This window comes from Lissotriton vulgaris, chromosome 6, assembly GCF_964263255.1.
Source record: "Lissotriton vulgaris chromosome 6, aLisVul1.2, whole genome shotgun sequence".
Taxonomy (NCBI): Eukaryota; Metazoa; Chordata; class Amphibia; order Caudata; family Salamandridae; genus Lissotriton; species Lissotriton vulgaris.
This window is the reverse complement of record NC_141694.1, coordinates 1884529027-1884552426: the sequence shown is the minus strand read 5'-3', so window position 1 is coordinate 1884552426 and position 23400 is coordinate 1884529027. Positions and strand designations below refer to the sequence as shown.

Genomic DNA, 23400 nt, shown 5'->3' with positions numbered 1-23400 from the left:
CCCGCGAGCAGCGGGAAGGGAAGGCCCAGTCGGCCCAGGCCATCTGGTCATCCTGCCGACCCGCAAGGGATGATGGCCTCCATCCCCGCACCACGGTGAGGCAGGGACAGGAGGGGAAGGCCCCTGTGCCGGAGGGCATGTGGTGGAGGCGGCCTCCCACTGGCCCGCGTTACCCCCTCCGCGTTCCTCTCACCGGCCCCGCGGCAGAGGGACCCACCCCTGGGTGTGGTGGAGGAGGGCGTCCGCAGGCACCCACGCACGGAGAGACAAAAGCTTGGCTCAGAGGATGACGTTCAATAGATCGCAGCGAGCTAGCTGCTATGCTACTTACGAAACCCTGACAACAACTGATGACAACAAATGATTTAGCACCGGGTGCCCTACAAACATGCAGTACACTAAGGGCAATGGAGGCGCCCCCTTCCGTCCACGCTCTACGCACCCCCCCCCTCCGAGAAAGGCCGGCTATTCCAGGCCAACCGAGGCTCCACGGCACTGTGGTATTGTTACTGTTCAGGGGGCATTCTAAATTAGAAGCGTTCAGTCATAATCTCACAGATGGTAGCTTCACCTGCGGTTCCTCTTGTACTGAGCAGGATTAGTATTGAAACAACACATCATCAGTGGGGTAAAACTAACCTGTCTCACGACGGTCTAAACCCAGCTCACGTTCCCTATTGGTGGGTGAACAATCCAACGCTTGTTGAATTCTGCTTCACAATGATAGGAAGAGCTAACATCAAAGGATCAAAAAGCGACGTCGCTATGAACGCTTGGCTGCCACAAGTCAGTTATCCCTGTGGTAACTTTTCTGACACCTCCTGCTTGAAACCCAAAAAGTCATAAGGATCGTGATGCCCCGCTTTCACGGTCTGTATTTATACTGAAAATCGAAATCAAGCGAGCTTTTGCCCTTCTGCTCTGCGGCAGGTTTCTGTCCTCCCTGAGCTCGCCTTAGGAAACCTGCATTATCGTTTGACAGGTGTACCGCCCCAGTCAAACTCCCCACCTGCCACTGTCCTCGGAGCAGGTCGTGCTGGGCAGGCACCGGGCGCTTGGAGCCAGAAGCGAGAGCCCCATGGGGCTCGCCTTCCCGCCTCACTGGGTAAGTGAAAAAACGATAAGAGTAGTGGTATTTCACCGGCGGCGCGAAAGCCTCCCACTTATCCTACACCTCTCATTATTATTATTATCAGTGTATTTTATAAAGCGCGCAGCTACCCCAACAGGGTGTCCAGGTGCTGATTGATGATTGAGTAAAAACGGTCGTCCAAGGCAAAGGCCTAGAGGCAGAATAGGAAAGTTTTTAAGGATCGGCGGAATTCAGGTTCTGATTTACTCATTCGAAGATTCAGAGGCAGCCTATTCCATCTTTGGGTAGCGCATACCTCAAAGGTTTTGCCCCCCGATCGAGCTTTTTTAAATCGGGGAGTAGCCAGAAGCAGTTTGGAATTAGATCGAAGAGCTCTCGACTTGCTGTAAGGGCGAAGAATAGATCTCAAATGGGCTGGGCCTTTGCCTTTTGTTGTCCGGTAGGCCAGCGTTATTGCTTTAAAATCAATTCTTTTAGGCACGGGAAGCCAGTGCAATTCCCGAAGATAGGGAGAGATGTGCTGCCTGCGGGGAAGACCACCGATCAGGCACGCCGCTGCATTTTGTACCATCTGTAATTTTTGGCACAGCCCTGCTGATAGGCCCAAATATAGTCCGTTAGCATAATCCAGATGCGAGATTATAAGCACATGCACTACCGTTTTTCGGTTTGGACAGGGTAGGTAGTTTATAAGTTTTTTTAGAATTCTAATCTTAGAAAAACATGCTGCAGATACTGTTTGGACTAAGCATGGGCGGAAAATCCGTTACGCTCGCAGATTTTGCAGATTTTCGGTAAATTCGCAATCCGCGAGATCCGCGAATTTCCCGCAAAATCCGCAAATTCGCACGCAGCGGATTTTTTGCTGCGTGCGGTGTAAGTTCGCAATTGCGAACTTACACAAAACCCTTGCGAACTGGCAGAAATCCTTGCGAACTGGCAGAAATCCTTGCGTACACAAAAAAAAGCATTCAGCAGGTTCAAAAGTTCAAACTCATCATTAGTAACCATTCCCTGTAGTGCTTCCTGACAACGGCCCATCCAGAGTTCAGTTGCTAGTTGCAACAATTATATGACCCTGCTCTGACCCTCACAGCAGGCTCATAGAATAGCTACAAGTAGGCCACAAAGGTCCTGGAAAAAAAAATTGCACTGCAACAGAAAGCAAATTACAGATAAGGAAGCAGGTGCCAGACTGGAATTTTAAAACAGTGACACATTAATAAATCAACCCCAAATTAATTCATGTCAGTTGAAGCAGGCAGGTATGCTTGCTTTTCCCCCCCATAATCTACAGTGATGATGAACCAGAGGGTGGCATTGATGCACCAGAGGATGGCATGGGTAAAACAGAGGGTGGCAGGGGTGAAACAGAGGGTTCTGGGAACCTGTGATGATGAACCAGACGTAGAAACAACATAATCGTGACCGTTGCGAGCCGACATGTAAGTTCGCAATTGCGAACTGGTACGAAACCCTTGCGAACTGGCAGAAATCCTTGCGAACTGGCAGAAATCCTTGCGAACACAAAAAAAGCATTCAGCAGGTTCAAAAGTTCAAACTCATCATTAGTAACCATTCCCTGTAGTGCTTCCTGACAAGGGCCCCTCCAGAGTTCAGTTGCAAGTTGCAACAATTATATGACCCTGCTCTGACCCTCACAGCAGGCTCATAGAATAGCTACAAGTAGGCCACAAAGGTCCTGGAAAAAAAATTGCACTGCAACAGAAAGCAAATTACAGATAAGGAAGCAGGTGCCAGACTGGAATTTTAAAACAGTGACACATTAATAAATCAACCCCAAATTAATTCATGTCAGTTGAAGCAGGCAGGTGTGCTTGCTTTTCCCCCCCATAATCTACAGTGATGATGAACCAGAGGGTGGCATTGATGCACCAGAGGATGGCATGGGTAAAACAGAGGGTGGCAGGGGTGAAACAGAGGGTTCTGGGAACCTGTGATGATGAACCAGATGTAGAAACAACATAATCGTGACCGTTGCGAGCCGACATGTTAGTTTGCAATTGCGAACTGGTACAAAACCCTCGCGAACTGGCAGAAATCCTTGCGAACTGGCAGGAATCCTTGCGAACACAAAAAAAAAATCCGCAAATTCGCGAGAATTCGCGGATTTTGCGGATTGCGAGTTCGCAAATTCGCAAAATTCGCGAACGCCAGATTCGCAAAATTCGCCCATACTTAGTTTGGACCTGACTTCCAAAGATAACTGGGAGTCCCATCGGACCCCCAGGTTTCTGACCGATTCTTTCGGGATAGGAGCCTGGCTCAGGTCCTCCGGCCACCAGAGATTGGAATTTAATGGGGATGGTTGGTTGAAAAAGAGCACCTCAGTTTTATTTGCATTCAATCTGAGGAAATTAAGGTCCATCCATTTGGCGATGTTACTTAGGCAAGTTTTCAGAGGGTCAAAAGTGAGGGGTTTGGCTCATCAAAGGTAAAGAGCAGCTGAATGTCATCGGCATAAGATGTTGTTTTAATGCCCGAGTGGGAAATCATTTCAGCTAGAGGGGTAAAGTACACATTAAATAGGAGGGGGCTTAATGAGGAGCCCTGAGGCACACCCCATTTAAGTGGCCTGACTGAGGAAGTAAAGGGAGGGGTATGGACCTGTTGCTTTCGGTCCGATAGGAACGAGCCTATCCATTTGAGGATAGGTGCTCAGTCTGTTCAGCAGGATGGGATGAGAGACGGTGTCGAATGCTGCAGATAAATCCAGCAGCACCAACACCGCCCTCGAACCCCGGTCACGTGTCCAGCCCACAGAGTCCGCCATTTCTATTAAGGCTGACTCTGTGCTGTAACCTGGATGAAAGCCATGTTGTGAGTCGTGGAAGAGAGCATGGTTCTCAATAAAGCTAGCGATTTGCTGGTGAGCTAGTCTTTCCAAAATCTTGGCTGGAGCTGGAAGGAGAGAAATTGGCCTATAGTTCATCGGGTTCTCTGGATCAGCATTGGCTTTCTTTAGGATCAGGACAAGGTATGCATGTTTCCATGAATCCGGATAAATGCCAGAGCTCAGGGAGGCATTCCATATGGGATTGAGAAGGGGGTTCAAAAAGGCTGCTAACGCTTTGTATTGTTTTGCCGGCCAGGGATCCCTAGGGGATCCTGACTTGCATCTGAGTAATTTCCTCAGGGAGGTATCTTCCGATATTTCCGAGAATTCAGAGAATTCAGAATTCAGTAAAAACTGGACCTGAGGAGTTGTGATCCATCTCTAACTCCTTAGTACCAGGACTGTCCCTGGGTAGAAAAGAAGCATATATGAGGGCGATTTTCTCCTCAAAAAATTCGGAAAGCTGAGTACAGAGTGTTTGAGAAACTGGCTGGTGTCGATTTAGAGCTTGGGGGTCGGTAAACGATCTTACAATTGAAAACATTTCTCTGGGGGCATTGCTGGCCTTATCAATTTTGTCAGGTAGAAAGCTTCTTTTTTGCTTTATTATCAGCTTCCGATACTCTTTCAGGGCAGTATGATACTCAAGTTTACTTTCTGTTGAGTATCCTAGTCTCCAGCGCCTCTCCAGAACTTTACAGGCAGATTTTTTCTGTCTCAGTTCGTGCGAGTAGCAGGGGGCTGCGGGTGAGGACCTGAATGTTTTAATTGGCCTAAGAGGGGCCACCGACTCGATTGCCTCACCCAACCAGTCATTAAGGTTGGAGATGCTCGAGTCCAAGTCAGAGGCAAGAGGAGGACGAGCATCTTTTAAGTGCTCTTGAAGTGCTCATGTCTCTTCACATTGCCAGACTAGAGTCAAGCTCAACAGGCCTTCTTTCCCTGCTGATCCTGCCCCCGTTCCCTTGGCTGTGGTTTTGCTAGATAGTAGGTAGGGACACTGAGAATCGCGTTCATCCATTCATGCGTGTCACTAATTAGATGATGAGACATTTGTCTATTTCTGTACCACCTCGCAGTGGCTCATTCTGGGTTATTATGCTGCCCATCAGCGTCAATTCGGTTTTGCTTCCAACAATACAATAATCTTTCACTACTGAGTACAGCCACACTGAACGCTGTCCTCACTGGAACTGTGATCACGTATAGGCCAGAGATAGTACACCCTGCAGTACTATTCCAACAATTTATAATTGTCTACGAACAGTCCTGAGAAATTAAAATATGATTAGCAGGACATCAATAATCAATGTGTGATAAATATGTGTATGAGATTATTTGAGATCTATTCATCATTCAAGACATTTCAATAAGTATGATGTACACAACTATATTTAAATTGTTATAAGCACACATTTATAAAAATACACATCTACAAATTTCACATCTAACTAGAAAAAGCACATCTATAAAATTCTCATCTATACTAAATCTTGTGTCAACTATAAACCTATATGTTAAAACAATATGCTTTAAAAGGGTGACATGTGTGCTGCAAGAAAGTGTACATCTCTGTATAAGCTTGATACTCAATTGTCCATGAATACTTGGCACATTTTAAGAGTGTCCATTAAAGTAGTCAGGGAAACATTTTTCTTGAATGGGAATGACATTTGCAGACCTAAATCATCAAGAACAACATCATTACATTGAGGCCAAATACCACGACATCCAATGATAAAGCCATGAAATTTTAGTGTTGCATTTTGTGAGATCTTTGATTTGCTGTGACAGATCCTGATAGTATTTCACTTTACTCTCACACGCTAATTCAAGGGAATTCTGAGAGTTTTCATAACGAATTGAAACATCAATCACTACAGCTGTACCATTTTTGGTAAACACTACATCTGGTTTTTGTAGTTCTCCTTGATTATTCGTAACATGAGGTTCCCTATATGCCATCCAACCACACCTTTTTGCTCTATCAATGAGCAATTCCAGAATTTTGTTATGTCTTTTTATCCTAATGTCCTTAGTTTTAGTACATGCGCCTGAAATATGAGAAATGGTTTCACAAACATCATTACAATACCTACATGTAGCAAATTTACGGTTCCTTCCCCTATTGATGGTTTCCCTAGTATATCAAACATTTGCTCTTAACATCAGCGCAGCTATGTACTGTTTTCTTTTATTTTGTTATGCTTGCTGATCCAGAAGTTTGAGGTTGGATTACTTGCTAAGTATCATAGTTACTCCCACCGTTTACCCGCGCTTCATTGAATTTCTTCACTTTGACTTTCAGAGCACTGGGCAGAAATCACATTGCGTCAACACCCGCCTCGGGCCTTCACGATGCTTTGTTTTAATTGAACAGTCATATTCCCCTGGTCGCAAAAGTTCTAAGTCAGCTGCTAGGCGCCAGCCGAGGCAGAATGCCGGACCCGTGCCTCCTGGGAGGGGGCACGGGGAGAGGCGACCACCGCAGCTGGGGCGATCCAGAGTCGCCACCGCCCCAGAGGGAGGCGCCTCGTCCAGCCGCGGCGCGCGCCCAGTCCCGCTTCACTCTCTAGCCTGACTGAGCCAGCCCTGAGAGCCAATCCTTATCCCAAAGTTTCGGATCTGACTTGCCGACTTCTCTTACCTACATTGTTCCAACATGCCAGAGGCTGTTCACCTTGAAGACCTGCTGCGGATATGGGTACGGCCCGGTGCGAGATTTACACCTTCTCCCCCGGATTTTCAAGGACCAGCGCAGCGAGAGCTCACCGGACGCCGCCGGAACCTCAGTGCTTTCCAAGGCTCGGGCCCCTCTCTCGGGGCGAACCCATTCCAGGGCACCCTGCCCTTCACAAAGAAAAGAGAACTCTCCCTGAGGCTCCCACCGGCTTCTCCGGGATCGTTTGCGTTACCGCACTGCACGCAGCAAGGGCACCCGCCTCCGCCACTCCGGGTTTGGGGATCTGAACCCGACTTCCTTTTGAACGGCTGAGGGCAACAGAGGCCATCACACGTCCCTTCCGAACGGCGCTTGCCCATCTCTTAGGACCGACTGACCCATGTTCAACTGCTGTTCACATGGAACGCTTCTCCACTTCGGCCTTCAAAGTTCTCGTTTGAATATTTGCTACTACCACCAAGATCTGCACCAGCAGTGGCTCCACCCGGGCCCTCACCCCTGGCTTCCGTGTTCACCGCAGCTGCCCTCCTACTCATCGCGGCTTAGCCCCCGCGGCTCTCAGCACCGGCGACGGCCGGTTATGGGCCCAACGCTCCAGCACCATCCATTTTAAGGGCTAGTTGATTCGGTTGGTGAGTTGTTACACACTCCTTAGCAGATTCCAACTTCCATGGCCACCGTCCTGCTGTCTATATCAACCAACACCTTTTCTGGGGTCTGATGAGCGTCGGCATCTGGCGCCTTAACCAGGCGTTCGGTTCATCCCGCAGCACCAGTTCTACTTACCAAAAGTGGCCCACTAGGCACTCACATTCTATGCCCAGCTCCACACCAGCGAGCAAGGCTTCTTACCCTTTTAAAGTTTGAGAATAGGTTGAGATCGTTTCAGCCCCAAGACCTCTAATCATTCGCTTTAACAGATAAAACTGGGGCTCCGAGCGCCAGCTATCCTGAGGGAAACTTGGGAGGGAAACAGCTACTAAATGGTTTGATTAGTCTTTCGCCCCTATACCCAGGTTGGATGACCGATTTGCACCTCAGGACCGCTACAGACCGCCACCAGAGTTTCCTCTGGCTTCGCCCTACCCAGGCATAGTTCACCATCTTTTGTGTCCTATCACACACGCTCATGCTCCACCTCGCTGACAGAGCGGGCGAGACGTGCCGGTGGTGCGCCCACGCTACAGACCTCCACCAGAGTTTCCTCTGGCTTTGCCGTACCCAGGCATAGTTCACCATATTTTGTGTCCTATCACACGCGCTCATGCTCCACCTCGCCGACGGAGTGGGCGAGACGGGCCGGTGGTGCGCCCACCGCTGGAAGCGCGGCGGGATGCCACCTCAGCCGGCGTGCGCCGGCCCTCACCTTCATTGCGCCACAGGGTTTCGCTCGGCCCTCTGACTCACGCACGTGTTAGACTCCTTGGTCTGTGTTTCAAGATGGGTCGGGTGGGTAACCAACATCACCGCAGACCCCTGGCGTGGCCTTCTCCGCCCGATGGACGATGCGGTCGGGGCACACTGAGAACAGTCCGCCCCAGTCGACAGTCGTGCTGGGAGCAAGGGCCCGTCCCCCTTCAACCGCCCCGGCACGCCCAGAGGGGTGCCCAGGAGAGGGCACGGAGGCAGTCAAATCTCCCTCGTCCCCACGGACATGGCGAAGCTGCTGCCAGGGGGGCTGTAACACCGTCCTCCGGAGCGGAGGGCCACCTTCCACCCCGAAGCCTTCCCAGCTGACCCGGAGCCGGTCGCGGCACACCACCACGGAGGAAATGCAACCTGCGGGGCCGGGTAGGCCCCGGGCGCTGGTCCACGGAGGGAATCTGGAACTCCCGGGCCACCGACCTTCCTGCCATTTTGAATCCTCCGGGCAGACTGCATGGACCCCACTTGTTTACCTCTTGAACTCTCTCTTTAAAGGTCTTTTCAAATTTCCCTCATGGTACTTGGCTATCGGTCTCGTGCCCGTATTTAGCCTTAGATCGAGTTTTGGTCTGTATTCCCAAGCAACCCGACTCCGAGAAGACCCGATACTGGCGCGCCGGGGGCTGCTACCGGCCTAACACCATCCGCAGAGTGAGCCTCGATCACACTTGGTCCCCCTGAGCGGCACCGGGGAGTCGTCTTCTGTTGGCCACATGTCGGCCGGGGGCTGCTACCGGCCTAACACCATCCGCAGAGTGAGCCTCGATCACACTTGGGCCACCTGAGCGGCGCCGGGGAGTCGTCTTCTGTTGACCAATTTCCCGCGCCCATCGCCGGGTGGGGATCTGACTCCGGGCTCTTCCCTCTTCACTCGCCGTTACTGGGGGAATCCTGGTTAGTTTATTTTCCTCCGCTTAGTAATATGCTTAAATTCTGCAGGTCGCCACGTCTGATCCGAGGTCATAGTCGGAAGAATACCGCTGGAGCGTCGAAGGCGGTTGCCGGGGCAGGCCAGGCCACTGCCAGAGCAGGGGCCTGGCGTCCCGGCAGCGCCCGCCCTCTTTCCCCGGATCCGATCTGGAAGGGGATTTGCCCTTCTCAAGAAGCCGACCGCGAAGCTGGGCACCCGAGGCGCGTGCACGTGGGCAGTCAGTGGGACACCACTGACAGCCACCCGCGGCACGAAGGCAGGCACCCTGGGATGGGCCTGTGACAGACCGGTCGCCAGAACCCTTTCTCGGAGACTAGGCGAGCCGGCGGCATACCTCCATGGCCTACCTCCATGGCCCCAGTCGCGTTTGAGGATCGAGCGACCCTCAGACAGGCATAACCCCGGGAGGAACCTGGGGCCGCAAGGTGCGTTCGAAGTGTCGATGATCAATGTGTCCTGAAATTCACACTAATTCTTGCAGCTAGCTGCGTTCTTCGTCGAACCGTGGACCGAGTGATCCACCGCCAAGAGTCACAGGCAAGTTTTTGAAAACGATCAACCACCTGCGGGCGCAGGAGAAGCCGGAGGAAGGCAACCCCGTCCATCCGCGGGCAAGACAGCCCGGGCACCCCGTTCAAGGCTTCCTCTCTGGGAGTCGGACTGCACCGTTGGGAAAAAAAACATTGCCAGGCGTTCAGCTTGGGAGTCCCCCCACCCGCCCACGGGCAAGGTAGGGGGCTCCCAGTGTGACTGGAGCAAGCGGCCCCGTGGCCGCCGGTCCCTTCAAGGGTAAACAGGAAGAACCACATGAGTCTTCAAACCCCTCGGCCCGGCCGCACAAGACCGGGTCGAACCGGGTACCTGGCACCGAGGGAGGGTTGCTCCACCTGCACGTCAGCCATCAGTCGCCAGGCAGCCCCAAGCTGTGCCGGTGGCCTGGGCAAAGGGTAGGGTGGGCTGGCGATCAGCCCACCCTACCCTTTGCCCAGGTCGGAGGAGCTGAAAGGGAAGAGCCAGGCGGCTCCCCATCCTGCACGCCTTCCACCACAGGTACTCGCCCCTTCTCTTCCAGGCCGCACCGCCGCATGAGAAGGGCCGCTCCTCGGTCACCTGGAACCCGGACAGGCCGGGACTTGGATGCGGGAGGGCCCAGCCCGCACCAGGGCCTTTCGAGGGAGGGGTGGTACCAGCCCGAGGATTTACTGCCATTCGGTTTCCGCCCACCTGAGGGGGGGATCGTGCCGGGTGAACTTGGTTTCCGTCACAGAGAGGGGCAGGGGACAGGGGCCACCCCCATCCCCGGTCTCCCACGCGTCAGTCAGGCCCTCCCTGGGGGGGGAAGAGGCCCGACCAAAGTCCCGGTCCTCACCTCAGCGCCCCAGGGATGTGCGATCGGCCAGAGGTTATCTAGAGTCACCAAAGCGGCCGGGCGGCCCCGGATTAGTCTTGGTATGATAAATGCACGCATCCCAGGAGGTCAGCGCTCGTCGACATGTATTAGCTCTAGAATTACCACAGTTATCCAAGTAACAGATAGAGCGATCAAAGGAAATATAACTGATTTAATGAGCCATTCCCAGTTCCACTGTACTGCCGTGTGTACTTACACATGCATGGCTTAATCTTTGAGACAAGCATATGCTACTGGCAGGATCAACCAGGTAGCCGCACCTGATGACTGGGTGGGAGCCGCATGCCCATCTCTCCGACCGGCAACCTTCACGCACCCCTCAATCTCTTGGGAGCCTGCCAGGGGAAGGTGCCCAATCGCTGGGGCGGGAGGGGTCGCTGGAGGGGTGTGGAGAGGTGCGGTTGCATGGGCACCGGCATGCCCAGCTGTCTCCCCCGGGAGGGAGAGGCAGGCAAAGGCGCAGCCTGAGTGAAGAGGTAGGGGTGCCGGAGCCTGACGGCAGCGGCATTCCTTGGAACGAGTCAAGTCAAGTCATGTCAAAATATTTATATAGCGCACTATATACCCATAGGGTCTCAGGCGCTTGAAGAAGGGTGGGGAACTACTTGTCGAATATCCAAGTTTTAAGTTGCTTTCTGAATGCTAGGTGGTTCTGAGTGAGACAAAGGTGAGTGGGAAGTGAGTTCCAGGTCTTAGCTGCCAGGTAGGAGAAGGATCTACCTCCCATGGTGGTTTTGTTGATGCGAGGTACGATAGCAAGGGCTTGGTTGGAAGATCGCATCTGGCGGGGGGGGGTGTAGAAGGAGAGTCGTGTGTTGAGGCATTCGGGTCCAAGGTCGTAAAGTGCTTTGTGAGCGTGGGTCAGGAGGCGGAAAGTAATCCTCTTATTGACGGGGAGCCAGTGGAGGTTTTTCAGGTGACCAGAGATGTGTTCTTTGCGCGGGATGCCTAGTATGAGCCTGGCTGAAGCGCTCTGAATGCGTTGGAGTTTTTTCTGGAGTTTAGCTGTGGTACCGGCGTATAGGGTGTTTCCATAGTCCAGGCGGCTCGTGACTAGTGCGTGGGTGACCGTTTTTCTAGTTTCGGTGGGGATCCAGCGAAATGTTTTTTTGAGCATGCGAAGAATGTTGAAGCAGGATGATGAAACGGCGTTGACTTGTCTGGTCATCGAGAGTGAGGAGTCCAGGATGACGCCCAGGTTTCGTGCGTGGTTTGTCGGGATGGGTGCTTTTCCAAGGGCCTCTGGCCACCAAGAGTCATCCCAGGCGGAGGGGGAGGTGCCTAGGATGAGTACTTCAGTTTTGTCTGAGTTCAGTTTCAGACGGCTGTGCTTCATCCACTCGGCTACTTCTTTCATTCCTTCGTGTAAGTTGGTTTTGGCGGTGTTAGGGTCTTTGGTGAGTGAAAGGATCAGTTGAGTGTCGTCAGCGTAAGAGATGATGTTGAGATTGTGTTGGCGAGCGATGGCCGCAAGGGGGCTCATGTAAACGTTGAAGAGGGTGGGGCTGAGTGACGATCCTTGTGGCACGCCGCAGATGACTTCAGAAAAAAACAACACAGGGTTCTGGCTGTTTCCAGCAAGGCTAAGCCAAAGATACCAAAGAACAAAACAAAGGCCAATACTGGATACCCTTAAAAGGGGATAATTGTGGTCACCTTTATGAGCAAAGCATAACGGTCCAGATTACGTCATAAGTCAAAAAACTTTTTATTATTTTCTTTAATTTAACTTTCTTTTTAGTAAATGATTTCACAAATTAATTGTGCATGTATAAACAGTTCAAACGTTAGACATAACAACACAAACAATAGAACACCTTTTGTCACAAAGTGCAATTGAAATGAACAATGAATGATAATCCCTATGTCTCATCAGGACCAAACTTTTTCTTATAAAGTCACTTAATGGCCATTTATCTCTGGGCCGGGAAGCCGATAGTTTACACTGCCGCTTCCTGAGTGCAGCAGTGTAAACTATCGGCTTCCCGGCCCAGAGATAAATCCACCGATTCAAGTATACGGAGCGAAATTACAAATTCAAGCGGACATGTAACGTGAGCCACCGCTAACCGGGAGACTCTGCGCCACCATAAAAAGCGTCATTGTGTACCTGTCGAATGTCCCACAGAAACACGCATGGCCATTAAGTGACTTTATAAGAAAAAGTTTGGTCCTGATGAGAACCCCAGAATTGGGGGTTTGAAACGCGTCGACCTTTTGACCTTCAATAGGAGTGACTGAACTCTTTTGTCATATGACTAAATTCTTTAGAATAAGGTTTTGGTTTTCCTTAAAAAGAATTAATGTTCCAAACATTTAATTGAAATCATTTTCTAAACATAAATAGGGATTATCATTCATTGTTCATTTCAAATGCACTTTGTGACAAAAGGTGTTCTATTGTTTGTGTGTACAACTGGATGAATGCAGAATGAATGCTTGAGAGGATGTGTGTAAATTGTAAATTGTAAATATGTAAAAAGATTTTTTGTGTTGTTATGTCTAACGTTTGAACTGTTTATACATGCACAATTAATTTGTGAAATCATTTACTAAAAAGAAAGTTAAATTAAAGAAAATAATAAAAAGTTTTTTTGACTTATGACGTAATCTGGACCGTTATGCTTTGTTCATAAAGGTGACCACAATTATCCCCTTTTAAGGGTATCCAGTATTGGCCTTTGTTTTGTTCTTTGGCAGATGACTTCAGAGGCCTCTGACTTGAATGGTGGGAGGCAGACTCTCTGGGTTCTTCCGGTGAGGAACGAGGTGATCCATTGCAATGCTTTTCCTTGGATTCCGACGTTTCTTAGGCGCTGTAGAAGGGTGTTATGACAGACTGTCGAAGGCAGCGGAGAGGTCGAGGAGGATGAGGGCGACTGTGTCTCCATTGTCTAGTAGAGTTCGAATGTCGTCTGTTGCTGCGATAAGTGCGGTCTCAGTGCTGTGTTTGGCTCGGAAGCCGGATTGTGAGGAGTCGAGGGATTTGTTGGTTTCGAGGAAGGTGGCGAGCTGGTTGTTGACGGCTTTCTCGATGACTTTGGCCGGGAATGGAAGAAGCAAGATGGGGCTGTAGTTTTTGAGTTCGGTGGGGTCAGCTGTGGGTTTTTTCAGAAGGGCGCTGAGTTCCGCGTGTTTCCAGCTTTCCGGGAAGGTGGCGGAGTTGAGGGAGCAATTGATGACATCTCGGAGGTGTGGTGCTATGATGGAGTTTGCTTTGTTGAAGATGTGGTGAGGGCATGGATCAGTTGGGGAACCTGAGTGGATGGAGTTCATCAGGCGGATGGTGTCCTCAGTGGAGATTGGGTTCCAGTCGTTAAGGATGTTCAAGGGGGGTGAAGGTCCTGCAGCAGGTTGGGTGGGTTGGTCTACGGGTCGGTTGTCCAAGCTGTTGTGGATGTCAGCGATTTTGTTGTGGAAGAAGGAAGCTAGGGAGTCGCAGAGGGCTTGGGAGGGGGTGATGTCATTGGAGTTGGCTGAATAATTCCTTGCTGTTGTGAGAGTTGTTATCTAGTCGGTCTTTGAATGCGGCTTTCTTGGCAGCCCGGATTAGTTGGTGGTGTCTGCGGGTGGCGTTTCAACAAAACAAAATGCCAGTACTGCTCAATGAGTTCAAATGATTTCTGCAAGACAATGAACACAACACTGTCCTGCAAAGACTAGCCGTTCAGTCTGAAATAAATCTTGAAACCAATTTATTTATTCAAGTTTTTTTGGATACTTTTTTGGAATTCAAATATGATTACCAATCAGTTATAATCTCACAATGATATTTACAAGGGGAGCTCCTATTTACAACTTGTATATGCAAATATGTACAAGACAAAGGTGTAAAAGAAAAAAGATTTTTGGGTGAAAGAACGCCACAAGCATTCGTTTTAGATTCATCCACTACCAATCTGTGTCACATTCATACCAAACATATATAGTGCAATGGAGAAACAAAGAAAAGAAAAGAAGTTTGTGTGTGTACGTGTCCCTTACCTAGTTATTTATATCTTTTGAGTCAGGTGGTGGCACCTACTATATAGTCAATCAGTCACAAATATTGTTTAGTACATAAAAAAAGCCATCATAATTTATTCAAAATTAAACAAAACATCCATGAAGGTATGATTGGCCTAATAGAACAAACAAACAAACAAGGGGTCGACGCGTTTCAAATCCCCCAAATTGCGGGGATTATCCTCAGGACCACAGATGGAATTAATCTGAAAAAACAAGAATAACCATTCTTACTACCAAGCACAAACTAAGCGGTCTTTAAACTTAATATTCCGTCTTTCCCAACACTCAAACATTACCAGTCTGTCTTCAAGTTATCTGTGTTGGTTCTGTGAAATTTGACAGAAAAGAGGTAATCAATGAAAAAATGCACTCTTTCAGGGCATCTTGAGTCAACAGGGGGGAGGCCAAAATTACATGGTACTCCCTTTTTGAACATGGTCAAGATCTTATATCTCTTATCGTTTTATATTCCATAGATTGAAGAACCAGCTGGAAATGTAGCTGTAAACATGTTTTAATATCCATATATGTGAGACCTTATGTTCCGGTAAACACATGTTGAATATTTACCTTAGTTGTTCTCTTAATGTCACAAAGTTAGGAATCTGGAGAAAAAAGAACAGCAACTGGGATACAATTCGTATTTTTATCACTGTGGAACCGATATTCATTTTATTGTAGCGGGAATTCCGTTCTCCTACAGAACTGTGCATAGATATTCGGAACCTCAGTGAATTAGGGTGCCCCAAAACTCACCTCAGTACCCAAAATCCCCTTACCGAGCTACATGCTGTTGTACTTCTAGGATACCTGTTACCGGCTGCAGCCAATAAATACGATCTTTGAAGTCACCTAGAAGACTCTGTGTTTCTGTAGTCTGAAACAGGAAGGACTTAGAGTTTTCAGGTGTGTTCCCTGGCACCGCCGGGTTCTCAAATACCCGGTACTCCAACTTCCGCCAGGGTACAATTGCCGTGTTGAGGATGAGGAGTAAATACACCCAAAATGGGCCAGGCAGCGCCTGGAATGGACAAAGGACCTAACCTCGGAGCGGTTAAAGAATGGGGCAGGGCGCCACCATACCAAACTCGATGCTGCCAATGATCAATAGGAACTTCCTGTGCTCTGTACGGTGTATATTCATTTGGTACTGGTGAGGGAGTGTAAATGTGTAACAAACCAGAGTTAGCGTCCACAGCCGGAAACGTCACCCACGAATAGAACAGTTCGTATGGGTAAGCATCATCCTCACTCACCACCATTATTACAGCCAAGCCCCCCAAGGGTACTTGGTAAGTCTGTAAATGATTGCACACCGCAACTCGACTATGTTGCGGAATGTCAATTGGTTGAGCCATGACGGCGCAGGAACGTAGAAAAACAAAGTAAACTTTGTAGCACAACTCGGTAGTAATTCAAGGAAACCGTTTTAGAAAGATTACAGCTAGCTACAGTGTCTCATTGGTCAGTATGACTTCCCAATGATTAGACAGACCAGAACATGAACTTAGAATACCTCTGGTATCGTGGAACACATGAACACTCTTTCGTTATGCATCATTTCAAACCAGAACGTGGAGTAAAAGAGGACACGTACATATTTGAAATATTTATTTACTAATGCAAGGTACTCAAACGCAGTATCTTAGATAATACAAGCAAACATATTATCACAAGCAAAGTTATCAGCATAGTTAATAGTCCATAAAATGCGAAAGGTGACAGCATGCTAATAATATGCTGAAATGAATAGGAGTTAGCAACACCTAATTCTCACCCTCCCTAACTAGCATAGAATATTATTATCTATCAAGGTCTCATTGGGTTTTAGCAGCGCGGGCCCATACCTCAAAATACCAGTGGCAGAGGATCACATCATCTTCCACCAGCTCTCTGCATGCGAAGCACCATCAAGTGTGTTACGTGTGCTCTCAGCAAAGCAATATAAAACGCGCGTAAAGCCAGATCTTGGCAGAAGCTGCATTCATGTTATGTCTAGAAAGGTGCGGAGATCAGACCTTACAACAACACTGTGTCGAGTTATCCTGGGAAACTTCAGCACTCACTGTGCAGACATATTTTACCAAACAAAGCTGATATCAGAGCAATAACATATTATTCTCATGTAAATCACACCCCTCTTCTAGGTTGAAAGCTAAAATAACAATTATGTGTTGTGTGCAAAAGCAGCTAAAGGAAAAATGGCGTTTAAACACTTTAATAATCTCATGCTAACTTAACACGGTATATTGGTAAGCAGTATCTATATGACACCCCTCCAATGATCCAAGCACGGACAAAATAAAGAATGTAGCCATGTCGCTGGAATTTCTAGGACCAGAATAGGGCACTTCATGAAAACAGAGTTCAATAATAACTAGTCAGGTAAATTTGTAAAAAATTTGCAAAAAAAGAAAAGTTTAGTATTACTCAAGTCAATAGGTCTGGGTGCGGCAATTTTTTTTTTTAAATATGAAGAGGCTATCATCCAAAGTCTTGAATGTTTTTTTAGGAGAGGACTGAATACGCAAAATATGCAGCAACAGCCTCCAGCATGAAATCACTGTCATCATCCGAAAACAGTTCAGCCATCCAATTCATTAGTGGGAAAGAACATACATGCTCCTCCAGCACCGGAGCCTCTAGCATCATCAGAGGACAACTCGGTGGGTTCTCAATATAGCTCTGTACCAAGAAGTCTTGCGCCGCTGCAAGTACGTTCCATTGACCTATTAGTCCATGCTTCGCTGCCAAGGCCATAATCCTTTCGCCAGGACAAACCAACTCGTGAGTAACTACGGGACTCATCAGGTGATTAAAATCGACGTCAGGAGATACCGTCCTGCAGAGACACAAATCAAGGGCCCAGTCGAATTTGCAGCTCAGACATTGAAACACAGGCTGGACACATGTGAAATAGGAAAATCGAAAACAATTCAAATGCCGTGCTTAAAGTCGCAAGCGGCAGTGTGCCATAGTATTCAAGCATCCGGTTGCGAAATAGGGCCAGGAGGTGCTGAGCGGCTTCTAACACACGAAGGGCATCCATTTTTAATAAAACAGAACATCACCAGAACGCCTGCAGCCAGCGCAAGCAAAACTGGAAACCCTCCAAGCAAGCTTGAAAAGATACTGTGAAAGAAAGCAGGGATGACCCCAAAAATTTTCTCAAAAGAAGTCACGAGACCACTGCTAACTAATTTTAAAAAAATGTGGCAGGCCAGAAGTGGAGGAGGCATTAAAGATTTCATGTACCAGCTCGCTGAAAAGCAATGGCAAATCAGTATTCAATAGCGCTTCCACCTCTGTGCGCGTGTTAGCTATGTGAAGGACGAATGTTTCACAAGCCGAACTCAGGGCCACTTCTTTCTGAGACAAAGGGCTCTTATTCTACTCATACCATTGAACTCTGTTTTCAAGGTTGGGATACGCGGCCAGATGGAAACATCCGAATTCCCATGTGTAAGAGGATACAGGACGTTTTTGCAACACACCACACGTTCTGATACAGTGACCACATAAGCGACACCTTTAATTAACCCACAAAAGTCTTCGTTATTCAAAAGTAAAAACTGCCATTTGCCAGTAATGTGAAAGTAGGAACGATTGCGGGAACTGGAGTGCCTTTTAAAACACAGGCTAAATTGGGCCGGTTCTGGTTACAAGAACCGTGCAACTGGATGTGTCTACAAATTAATGAATGATACGGGGTTTCTGTGCATTCCTCCCCTTTAAGATAAACCTCTTTCCCGTCCTTTAAGCAACGGTATGTGAACGGAAGAGACCATGCCTCATGAAGAAATGAACTTCCCAGTGGTTCATATCTACCTATTGCGATATATCGCATACAGCTTGTGAATTTATACAAAGCAAAAGGCAATGTAATTAACCAGTGGATAAGCCACGTCGCAGCAGTGGCTTCTGCCACAGAGAATGGTAAAGACTCTAATCTCTCAATGTGCAGCATAGAAAAAGATGCATCTCGCATCGACAGCATACGCTGCTTGTCAGTCAAATTAAAAGGGGCAAAGAGAGACGAAACGTTCATGTACAACCAAGGCACTCGCCCAGCCTTTAGCGTTTGCAGGGTCCATGCAAATTGCATAATAGAACGCAACTGATTCTGACCATGGTATAATACAGACACCTCATCTTGCACAATATCAACTACAGAAGACACAATGTTATTCAACGTGTAAATACGTGAAGATAGCATGTTAATACTGTTATCCACAACTGCAAGTACTTTTTCTAAATTTGCTTGATCAAGTGCTCTAAGGCGTGTAGCAGCCTCAATTTGTGAAGTCTTCCAGATTTCATTGTAAATTGCATATATCATTCTTTTAGATCTACCACTAGCCGGGCCTTTCATAAAATCGTTTAAATCCACATCTTCAGTGAGCTTGGAGAGATGGAGTTTAACGGCAGCCAAGGTAGAATGTTTCAGCCAAGTCTGACATAATTTTCCTACAGAATAAGTGGTGACAGAATGGTCAGTATCAAAGCGGGGGTCAGGTCTGACATGTGTAAACCCCTCAGCTAAACCCAAAAAACGGTGTTGGCATGAATCTGAACTTCTGTGCCACACCAGCCAACCATTTGGATCCAAACTGGAAATGTTAAATGAAGCATTTTGCATTAAGGTCTGTAATTCAGAAATGGAAAACTTTGTAACATTATTCCAACCGGAATATTCTTCTAAATTAGGGACAGTAGGTGTATTTAATTTTTTAGAAGTAGCCAATCCAAAGCATGTAGGCTGTGAAATGCTTGAATTCAAAAACAACATATGATTTGGGATGAGACATGCTCGGTGCAAAGCCTCAATGCCTTGTACCTGCCAACTTTTAGAACCCCAAACTGATTTAAGGTCAATTGTTTCCTTCCATAGCTCGTAGCCTTCTACAGCCAATTCGTCTAGAAAGGACTTCGAATACAACAATTTGGTATCGGTAATTCTAACCTTGGACATGGGCTTCTGTATAATTTACAGTTTCCCTTCTGGAATTTGCTTTATGCAGATAATGGTTGCCAAAATGCTGGAAGCAAAATAATTCCCCATAATTAGCAGAATCTAAGTATAAATCTTCAGCATCAAAGGCAGCATAATATTTTAAATCAGAAAATAATGTTTCAACGGTCTGAACATCCCAATCATCAGAACGTATGTTTTGCTTCACCACATCCCCCATGTTAACCCTTAGTACATTAGGTACATTAACCACTTCAGTAGGGCCATGTATTTGAAACTTAACCGCATCCCACACAATCCCATCAAGAACAGGCCAAGCAGTGATATTAACAAAATGCAAGTCTCTCTTCAGTCGATGTGCTGAATGTGATGAGGAAAGGGGGGCCACAGTTCCATTAAGATGCCGAATGCATGATCTTTCCTCAACGTAGTGTCCATTGACAAGTCGAAAAATGTAAAACACAAAACCAATTGACATAAAAAGGTATATGGAAAAAAGCACCAGCCAAATATATGTCTAAGGAGGGATCAAAAAATGTTTTTTAAATAACGTGGCATAAATTGCAATTCGTGAGGGCTTGTTTGAATTTTGAGAAACACTGTCAAAAGAGAATCTAGATTCAGTGGCCAAACGTGTCTGCAAATCTGGCATCGATAAGTCAGTTGGGTAAGTGTAATCAAGTTCATCAATGTGATCAATTGGTAAAGTACTTAATAAAGGACTGGAAACTGCAGGCATCTCAAGGGCCACCTCAGGCATAGGATTAGAGGAAGTGGCCAAAACAGAATGTCTCGCAATCGAAGGACAGGAGACAGCCGGAGTCATACTATGAAGAATCAGCCACTCTGTGTATCTTGACATTGTCAATAGAAATAAACCTGTTTTCCTTACGACCAGGTAGTGGTGGTAAAATGACAGTGCTTGTGCCCTTCACACCAAGCACAGGAACCAGAGCTCGATAGGAAGGACCAAATTCTTTCTTGTTATCAATCTTCTCTAGAACCAGTTCTCCAACTTGGGGTAGCCAGCCTCCTACCGGGATCTGCAACGCATCATCCGATGTGGAGGGCAAATGTTCCTTTGCAAGACTGTCTCTGGTCTTTTGTAGATCCTGTATAACATTGAAATGTTTATCTACGTCAAAGGTTGTGGCGCGGGACACGCCGTCTAGACCGTCAAGGTCCGGGGCAAACATCTTGATACCAAAGAGCATTTCGTATGGGGTCCGCCCACCGAGAGACCTACTAGGGAGATTATTCAGAGCACGCTGCACGCCATTGAGGTGGGCCAGCCACTTTCTGCCAGTGCCTATAACTCGTGCTGTCAAAGATTGCTTTAAATCACGGTTCATTCGCTCCACTACACTGTTACCCTCAGGTCTGTAGGGAGACGAAAACTTGACTTGGACCCCCATCGAAATCATGGCATCCTTATACGCCTTAGAGGCGAAAGCCGGACCCTGATCCGAATGGAAGGTACCACAGGCAAAAATCCCTACAAAGATACGCAAATCTCTTATGACAGTCCGTGAATCAGCACTGCGATGGGGCCATACCGACACAAAGCGTGTGCATGAATCAACTGCTACTAAGATGTACTTATACGCAGTATCAGAAGAATAGGGACCGCAGTGATCTAAGTAAACACAGCCTAGTGGTTTATTAGATATGTACAACTGTATCTGTAGCGGACGCGCAGCAGTAGAAGGTTTAATCTGCTGGCAAATGTCACATTGAAGGACATAGTCGCGCGTCTGTTTGTACAGTCCCCGCCACCAGAAACGTTGTTGTAGTTGAGCTACAGTGGCTGAAACGCCCGCATGCGCAGACGCCACACCTTCATGCGCCGCTGTAATCAAGCTTGCTCTGCGATCAGAGTTGGGAATCAAACGTTCTCCAACTTCAGGTATTTTCACAAAAGGAACTTTATCGACACTTAAGTGGTATGTGTACTTCGAAGGGAACCCCGTAGGATGATTACTTCCCTTCTCAGTGGCAGCTACTGCCGCCAATATGTCATTATCAATCTTACTTTTGGACCGTGTAACTGCTGCAACTAGATATGTAGATACCGCTGATTTTGCTGTCTCATCAGCAAGCGAGTTACCAACAGCATGTACCCCCACACGCTGATGGCCTAGAGTATGAATAACAAACACGAGGGGCAACTGCTCTTTGAGCTCAGCCACTCGAACAACACTGTGTACTCTCCAATGTGCGATTTTGCAAAGTTAAACTTGTAACCCATGTCTGCAAAGTTACAAATTATGCTGTTTACTCAACACAGATGCTCCCAAATTTCGTCGTCTGTGAGATATATGTCATCCAAATACGAGCATGCATCAGGGTCGATTCTCTCCAAAAGAGAGACTATGCGGGCAGTAAAAATCCCAGGATTATTCTTATAGCCCATCGGGAGAAGCCGAAAACGTTTTTGGACACCGCCGCAAGTAAAGCTGGTCCAACTGGAACTAAGACCATCCAATCGGTGGGCATAAAAACCGTTAGAAATATCAAGCGTGGTTTTAAAACGCTTACGCACAAGACTATTCACTAAAGCAGAGCCTTGAGTATTCTGTACTGCACAGTTACGGCAATGCGAGTTTAAATGCCGGTAATCCAATACCAAACGATATGAACCGTCGGGCTTGGTCACAGTAAAAAGAGGGTTATTCATTGATGTTTCAATCACTCCTTGATATTCCAATTGTTCAAGGATTGCCGCGACGGAAGATTTGGCTTCACGCCGGATAGGATATTGAGGTTGAGGCTGCGGCTGAGACCGTAAAGGAATCTCGTGGCACGGGGACAATTTATCCCAACCACATTGGTTGCGGTACATAGCCGGCGCTAGAGCTTTAGCCCACTCTTCTGCAAAATGCAGCGCATGCTCTTTCGAGACTGTGTTTGCGAAACTGGGGAGGATTACCTCCTCCCCTCGCGGTGCTGCGAGAACAAAAGGCAGGGGTCAGTCAGCCTCCGAAAGTAAAATGTCATACGTAGATGAAAGATTTTCCCAAAATACCCCTTTAATGGTACGTTGTATGTCACCCTCGATTAACAGAACAATTTCATAATGTCTATCAGGGAGAGCAACCCTTGTATCAGCTGTTTCGATCACAACATAAATGTCAGTCGCTGTCATCTTCAGTAGTGGACGCAGGGACTCTCTCACTATGGTAATCTCCGCCGCGCTGTCCAGCAAGGTCAGAGCCCAAGTCAGATTCCGAAGCCGCGTTCTCACTATTTGTGGCATATTGATGTGCTGTTAAAGCCCCAACCTTCTTTATGGCAAACTGCGTTCTCTGCGGCGTTGAGCCGTCTTGTTTTCCTACACCTTCTTTTGGGCGGGGCTGGTCACGTCCTTGCTGACTACCTCGACCCCTTCTGCCTCCTCCACCACCGGTCGTAGCGACAGATGATTCCAGAAAGGAATGAGGAGAGCGTTAATCAGAAACCTGAAATCTATCAGGTGATTTAATCGTCGCGCGATCGCGCAAGTCATAAACAGGCTCTGTTTGCGCAGGCAATTGAGACGCAGGACCAGAATCCTGTGTTTGTTGTTGCTGTTGCTTTCCCTATTTTTGTTTTTTAGGCCAATTTTGCTTTTTGGACTTGGGCTGAACTTCTGTCTCAGAAGTCTGCCCTTGTGGTAGCTTTTTCTCTTTGACAGAAAAAGGCTTTAGACCTTTGCTATTGCGACCCACGGTTTTATACGCAGCCACAATAATTCTCGCCAACTGATGGGGTTTCTCGGCATCGGAATCGCCGCCAAAGCATTGGCCACCTGAAAGTTCACTGCATCCCCCTTGACATTAGCAAGAATGAGATCGCAAACTATTTCAAAGGAGCCACACAAGCGCATACCCAATTCAACTGCTGCCTCCGGTCCGTGATCATCCTGAACACGTTTAATGATCGTCGGCAGGACAGCCATAGACGGAGTGCCATAACACCTCGCGTAGACTGCTGCAAATGTTCTACCCCAGGTCACACAGTCAGCAAGTTCAGGAGCAAAAT

At 47.8% G+C, this 23400-nt stretch overlaps 1 non-coding gene and 1 pseudogene across 1 annotated transcript; both read right to left on the bottom strand.

Moving 5' to 3' along the window:
- Positions 1-266: 266 nt before the first annotated feature.
- LOC147709776 (28S ribosomal RNA) lies at positions 267-9021 on the bottom strand (annotated as a pseudogene).
- A 347-nt stretch (positions 9022-9368) lies between these two features.
- On the bottom strand, positions 9369-9522 carry LOC147709775 (5.8S ribosomal RNA). Its single transcript, XR_015296981.1, has one exon. It is a non-coding gene; the product is annotated as a 5.8S ribosomal RNA (ribosomal RNA).
- Between the last annotated feature and the right edge of the window lie 13878 nt (positions 9523-23400).